General features: G+C 35.5%; 1 long non-coding RNA gene across 2 annotated transcripts; it reads right to left on the reverse strand.

Moving 5' to 3' along the window:
• Positions 1-238: 238 nt before the first annotated feature.
• LOC111423369 (uncharacterized) lies at positions 239-7,194 on the reverse strand. Of its 2 annotated transcripts, XR_011640104.1 has the most exons (6): positions 7,144-7,194; positions 1,971-7,092; positions 995-1,832; positions 754-856; positions 515-618; positions 239-376 (listed from the first exon to the last, which is right to left on the reverse strand). It is a non-coding gene; the product is annotated as an uncharacterized lncRNA (long non-coding RNA). The 2 variants fall into 2 exon arrangements; XR_011640103.1 differs by lacking the exon at positions 239-376 and having other exon boundaries at positions 401-618.
• Positions 7,195-7,426: the final 232 nt, after the last annotated feature.

Here is a 7,426-nt window from a genome sequence, read left to right on the forward strand (position 1 = left end):
CATTTATTGAATTTCCGTCTAGTAACGGCTGCACAAGGCCGTGAAATTTGGTAATTTTGAGGTAAATTGAATGCAGCGCGACGTTTCTTATTTTTTCTTGCTCTTATTATCAACATATCGGCGGACGAAAACGCGGTTTAAGATAGAGAAAAGACAAAGCTTTCCAACCGTGTGCTTAGTTTTTCGCTATCTTTCTAGATAACGAAGATATGGGCCCTAGAAGTAGGTGGAAATATAAAGGAAAAAGTTTTTTGCTGGGCGGTTTGTTGCTATCGTCTCGCCGGTAAAGAACCGGTGACATTTCTTTTCTGATATTGACATATAATTAAATTTTTTATTCAGAAGTGCCAACCTAAGTTGGTGACATCAATAATCTCTAAAAATAATAATTGTAACAAAATTTACTCAAATTAAGAAACAATGATTTTATTAATTGTAAAAAATATAATCAAAATTGTATTACTAATTATGTCAAAGTAGAAGTTAAAGATGCAAGTTTTATCTTAAATCTTACCTTATAACCCCAAAAAAAGTCTATGACATTTCTTTTCTGACATTGACATATAATTAAATTTTTTATTCAGAAGTGCCAACCTAAGTTAGTGTCATCAATAATCTCTAAAAATAATAATTTTAATAAAATTTACTCTAAGAAACAATGATTTTAATAATTATAAAAAAAAATAATCAAAATTGTATTACTAATTATGTCAAAGTAGAAGTTAAAAACGCAAGTTTTATCTTAAATCTTACCTTATAACCCCAAAAAGAATCCTGATATTTCTTTTCTGACATTGACATGTAATTAAATTTTTTTTTCAGAAGTGCCAACCTAAGTTGGTGTCATCAATAATCTCTAAAAATAATAATTTTAATAAAATTTACTCAAATTAAGGAACAATGCTTTTAATAAGTATAAAATAAATAATCAAAATTGTCTTATTAACTGTGTCAAAGTAGAAGTTAAAGACGCAAGTTTTATCTTAAATCTTACCTTATAACCCCCAAAAAAATCCTATGACATTTCTTTTCTGATATTGACATATAATTAAATTTTTTATTCAGAAGTGCCAACCTAAGTTGGTGACATCAATAATCTCTAAAAATAATAATTTTAACAAAATTTACTCAAATTAAGAAACAGTGCTTTTAATAAATATAAAAAAAATAATCAAAATTGTATTACTAACTATGTCACAGTAGAAGTTAAAGATGCAAGTTTTATCTTAAATCTTACCTTATAACCCCAAAAAAAATCCTATGACATTTTTTTTCTGACATTGACATATAATTAAATTTTTTATTCAGAAGTGCCAACCTAAGTTGGTAACATCAATAATCTTTAAAAAATGACAATTTTAACAAAATTTACTCAAATCAAAGAACAATGCTTTTAATAATTATAAAAAAAAATAATCAAAATTGTATTAGTAACTATGTCAAAGTAGAAATTAAAAACGCAAGTTTTATCTTAAATCTTACCTTATAATCCCAAAAAAAAGCCTCTGACATTTCTTTTCTGACATTGACATATAATTAAATTTTTTATTCAGAAGTGCCAACCTAAGTTGGTAACATCAATAATCTTTAAAAAATGACAATTTTAACAAAATTTACTCAAATCAAAGAACAATGCTTTTAATAATTATAAAAAAAAATAATCAAAATTGTATTAGTAACTATGTCAAAGTAGAAATTAAAAACGCAAGTTTTATCTTAAATCTTACCTTATAATCCCAAAAAAAAGCATCTGACATTTCTTTTCTGACATTGACATATAATTAAATTTTTTATTCAGAAGTGCCAACCTAAGTTGGTGTTATCAATAATCTCTAAAAATAATAATTTTAATCAAATTTACTCAAATCAAAGAACAATGCTTTTAATAATTATAAAAAAAATAATCAAAATTGTATTACTAACTATGTCAAAGTAGAAATTAAAAACGCAAGTTTTATCTTAAATCTTACCTTATAATCCCAAAAAAAAGCCTCTGACATTTCTTTTCTGACATTGACATATAATTAAATTTTTTATTCAGAAGTGCCAACCTAAGTTGGTGTTATCAATAATCTCTAAAAATAATAATTTTAACAAAATTTACTCAAATTAATATGAAATCCTCTAGTGTAGGATCTGTTGGGATTGGGTTGGACATGGTACGCTGATGTTGCCCACGTATTCTTGATGTGCTTACTACATGCTTAATTTCTGTCTTACTGAATCAGTGTTTCCAATGTCGTGGAGGCATGGACTTATAACTCCCATTCTTAAAACGAATCCGGTCACTACATATAAAGATTTAAGACCCATAGCAATACTGCCGGTACTATCAAAAGGTATTGGAGATTCTCATGGTTGAGCAATTGCAGCTTTATTTAGACACCCATTGTATTTTATCGCTTAAGCAATCTGGCTTTAGGAAACATTTTAGTTTTACTAGGGCGCTGCTGCCTGCTGGCCCTGCTGGACCTGACCGACATTTTTTGTGCATTGGATGTAGATAGCTCCAATGCACAACATAACCTTTTGACATACTTAATCATAGCCATTGTACATAAATGTTTACATAGTAGATCAGTCATTAACCTTTTCAGATACGAGTCTAGGGGTTATCTTGGACAATCAATTAAACTTTGGTAATCACATCACAGTTTTGTGTGGTCTTTCTTATAGTGCTTTGAAGCACCTCTACTCGAATAGACAGATTTTATCTGACAGGCTCAAGCGTTTAATTTGTGATAGTTTAGTTTTATCTAATTTTAATTATTGTAGTGTTGTTTTAGTCCATGTCTATCTTTTGAATTTAAACGAAAGGTGCAGGTCGTTCAGAACTCTTAGAGAGAACACATCTCACCATTCTTATTGTCAAGTGGTTGGCTAACCATGGCAAAGTGATTTCTTACACATTACCTATGCCTAATTTGTAAAATTGTTCACACCGGTAAACGGATATACATAATATAAATTTAAGACATAGATTTACAATGACAATACCAATCCACCGATCTGCTAAGTTTTGTCATTTTTACTCATATCAAGTTGCAGAGTGGCTGCAAGGTGTGCTGGTTCGATCTCGTAGTTTAGATCGCTTATACCTCGTAACTCTCCGCATAGATACTGATTCTTTAAAGCTTATTCATTTAGGGGTTGGAAGAATATATTACTTAGTTGTTTTGCTACTCAGCATTCATAACATTGGATTGTATTACATTCTTTTTGTCACTGGTGTAAGTAAAACACCTTTTGAGCCGTATTTCTCTACAAATTTCTTAATGTAATTTATCATAGTTTACACGTCTATGCCTGAATTGCCTTTAGGCACTGTCGCTCTTGTAAGTTGAGGCTCACCCTTCGTCCAATCATCCCTGCTTTTAAATATGACCTTATACGGCTGATCGAAATTGTATGCTATCGGTATAAGGTCCGTTTTAATTTCAATCAAGTGGTTTAGACATGGGTCCTTGAGGATTTACGAGGTGTCCTCTGGGGTTGCCCTACATCAACTTGAATGAAGAAACTATTTATTAAAAAATTAAAATAAAACTAAAAATTTCGAGGTGTCCTTGAGGTTCAGTTTGACAGAGGCGATGTTCGTAAACAACTTAGCGTGTCTCATTCCAGGAGAATTGGTCCACAATAGGCGAAGTCTCTCTTCAGCCCACAGTCCAATCCTATGTTTGGCCATCACAAATGATACACCAACTGCTGACTCTGACCCCAATAATGCTTCATCGCTGCCCTCACGTGCTAGCTCATCTGCCACTTCATTGCTAGCAACCCCAGAACTTTGGATATCAACGGTGTCAACGTGATGTGAACTAGAAATTAATCTGCTATCAAGCATATTGTGGATCCAACCCGCTATAGTTGATTCCACTCTCCCGTCAAGAGCTCTTTCGATAGATTATGGTATTGCGTTGTTTGAATCATCTTCTATATCCAGAAACGCACAAACCAAGATCTCTTTACCCTGGAGCGTCCTGGATACTCTACCAACCAAGTTGTGTAAAGCCAATTCTACGGACTTTTTCGCTTAATAAGCGTACTGGTAGCGACTCAGTGGACCAGATATCAGTGATATGAATATACCCTTATAAGATACCCTTACCTTAATCCATTCTGCTGGTACATATTTCCAGGCGATTATTATTATTATTGCTGCCGGGCTGAGGGGAGCGGCCCCTCTCGTTATCGCGACCTATAAGATCTATTATAACTTTAGCCCTCCAAAGGTTTAGAGTAAATGTAGGTCCTTGATGAATCTTAGTATTGTCCTAAGGTCTTGAACCTTTATGTCGGTAGATGTCAAGAGAGTTTTGCCGAAAATTTTGTGTCTTAGACGGCCTCTGGCGACGCAATTGCACAGTATATGTTCAGCTGTTTCGTTGCAAAGTCGACAAGTTTGATTCATAGCTTGTCCAATGTGGAAGAGGTGGTATTTTAGGGGTGCATGCCCGGTCAGGTAACCTGAGAGCGTCCTTAGATTAGATCCCATTGCTGAGGCATAAAACCTCTTTGGTTTTGTTTTGCGACGGAGTTATCATACTCTTCGCTTGTCTGTGACCTGGAAATTCTTTCCAGCGTAAGGCCACCTTTGAGATCTCCCAATTGTTGATTATTTGTTTTAGATGACTTTTTTGTAGTCCACAGCCAGGTTGGGGTCCAATGAAGGGCGTGTTCGTTGCTTCTTTGGCCAGCTTGTCCGCCTTCTCATTGCCCTCAATGTTGCTGTGACCTGGAACCTACAATAGGGTAACATCATTGCCCCTAGCGAGTTCTTTCAGGTTGCTGGTACACTCTCTGATCAGTGCGGAGTCACATGTCTAGGCCTGAATTGCCTTTAAGGCGGCCCGAGTGTTTGTGAAAATGTTTATGGATGCACCTTTCTGTCCCTTCTGTAGGTTCAAAGCGGTGCAGAAGTTTATAACAAGAACGTCTGCTTGGAAAATTGTTATGTCCGAGCTGAGGGGCAGTTTAATGTGGCTGTTTGGTCCACTGATGCTCATACCTACTCCAAATCTAACTGTCTTTGAAGCATCAGTGTATCAGGCTAGGGCTCCTCTTTTTAGACCCTTCGCCCAATCATCCCTGCTTCTAAATATGACCTTATACGGCTGGTTGAAATTGTATTCTGTCGGTATAAGGTCCATTTTAATTTCAATTAGGTGATTTAGACATGGGTCCTTGAGGATTTCGAGGTGTCCTCTGAGGTTGCCCTACATCAACTTGAATGAAGAAACTATTTTCAGTGATAAGGCACTTGAAGCTGCCTTTTTTGTATATATAAATGGAGCGGTGTGAGACCGAGTAGGGCTTCCAAAGCAGCCGTCGCGTCGGACAGGATCTCATTGCACCCGTTATGTTAAGACATGCTAACCGCTGGATTTGTGCCAGTTGTTATTGCGCTGTCTTATGTTGTGTTTTTGGCCACCAAACCAATGAGGCGTAGGCGACCATGGATCAGTTCCTTCCTAGGAGCCTGCGGCAGATCTGGTTTGCCATGATGGCCTTTTTCCTCACCTTATCTAAGTGTGAGTTCCAGTTTAGTTTAAAGTAACTATTTAACTTCTGTTTTGAGATTAATAGTTCTGCTTTGGGAGGGTGATTTTATTTGGATTGATGCTGAGCCCACTGCTTCTACACCAAGTACTGGTGAGTAGTAGGGCTTTCTGCATTAGTTAAGTTATGATTGTATCATATTTACCTCGAATTGTGATTATTAGGTCATCAACATACCCCTGAATCTTGAAACCGTTTTTTGTTAGGCTGTTCATCAAGTCATCAACTACCAGGCACCCAAGGTCCGTAAAGCACATTGCACCAGGTTGGCCAGAGACAGTAGAACGCGTTTTGAAGGGAAAGGAGAGGGGTGACGTCACGAGTTACGAAGCAGTGAGAGCTAGAGACTGAAACGAAGTAATTTATCCCAAAACTACTTTTTCTCATTAAACACTTTGATGAAAGTTATGTATTTTCTCTTTTTATTATTTAATTATATACTTTAATAGAATACTTTTCTCTTAAAACGTCAGCGTCTGTAACACGTGACGTCACAATTAGGGCATGTTAGGGGGTTCACTTCTCATACTTTGAAATCCTTCGTCTGGCCAACCTTGTACAATACGCTTTACGGACCTTGCAGGCGCCATAGTAGAGCTGATAGCATTCCCCCTTGGGGACATCCTCTTAGCGCCTTTATAGTCTACGACTCGCCTCCCAGACTGGTTGTGATCTGCCGACTTTTCAACATGGCTATACACCATTTGATCATTGACGGATGTATATCTTTTACGTTTAGAGCCTTCTCTATGGATTCATAGGAGGTGTTATCAAACGCACCCTCTATGTCTATGAAAGCACATAGGGCTATCTCTTTGGTTGCAATTGCCTTCTCTAAAGTGCTATTCAAAGCATGGAGAGCAGTAATTGTTGATTTTGCTTTCTGGTAAGCATCTTAGTTAGGGTGGAATGGTTTAGTGACAAGCACTCCATTCCTAAGGTATTGATCGATTACCTTTTCCATCCCTTTGAGGAGAAATGAAGTTAGGCTAATTGGTCTGTATGCCTTGGGGCCTACAATCTTTAGGTATGAAGACCACTTTTACTTTCATCCATAGTGTGGGTATATAGCTAAGGCTGTAGCTGGCTATATATAAGAATTCCATCTCCTCCAGGCGATTTTAGGGGTTTCAAATTAGAAATAGCCCACCTTACTCTGTTGCGTGTAAAAATGAACCCTACATGATGGACGGGTTACGTCCTTTACTTCAGACATCTGTGTGGGGGCAGAATTTTGAGGAAGGGAAGTGTGTTTCCAGACGATACTCGTTCTGAAAATTTTTACCAAAATAGGCAATAGTATGTGTATTTGAGAGGCGCTTTGCCATGCAGAAATAGCCCGCTTTAACATTATTAGTCCCCATCATCAAGCTTCTTAGTAAAATAGCATTAATTAAAGCTTAGACTAGCTTCACACTTGATTTAACAAATTTCGTCCAAAATCTTGTTACAGAAATTCAAGATCTTCGTGTTAACTAACATCACGTTCTAATCTCGGATAATTTCATTTCACTCGCAAATTTCAACTTCCTACAAACAGATAAGATTTAATTAATGTCTAAACGATTTAAAATTAATCACTTATTAAGTATTTCGTTAAATCTCGAAAATTTAAAACCGTCAAAAAAGTTGGGTTATGTTTTCGTTACTAACTTCATTGATTACTTATTTCGTTGAACTTAAAATCGCAATATTTATATAATATTATGTTAAATTTAACAATATTTAATCTTTTTGTATCAAAAAAAAGTTATTTTGATTTATTTTCGCTTCAATTAAATTATTTTTCGGTAATTAAAAAAAAAAAAATGTGTTATGTCATTAAATGACATTTCGAATTTAAATTCAAAATTACCAACCTAAA

The sequence above is a fragment of the Onthophagus taurus genome, chromosome 3 (genome assembly GCF_036711975.1).
Source record: "Onthophagus taurus isolate NC chromosome 3, IU_Otau_3.0, whole genome shotgun sequence".
In the NCBI taxonomy this organism is placed as follows: Eukaryota; Metazoa; Arthropoda; class Insecta; order Coleoptera; family Scarabaeidae; genus Onthophagus; species Onthophagus taurus.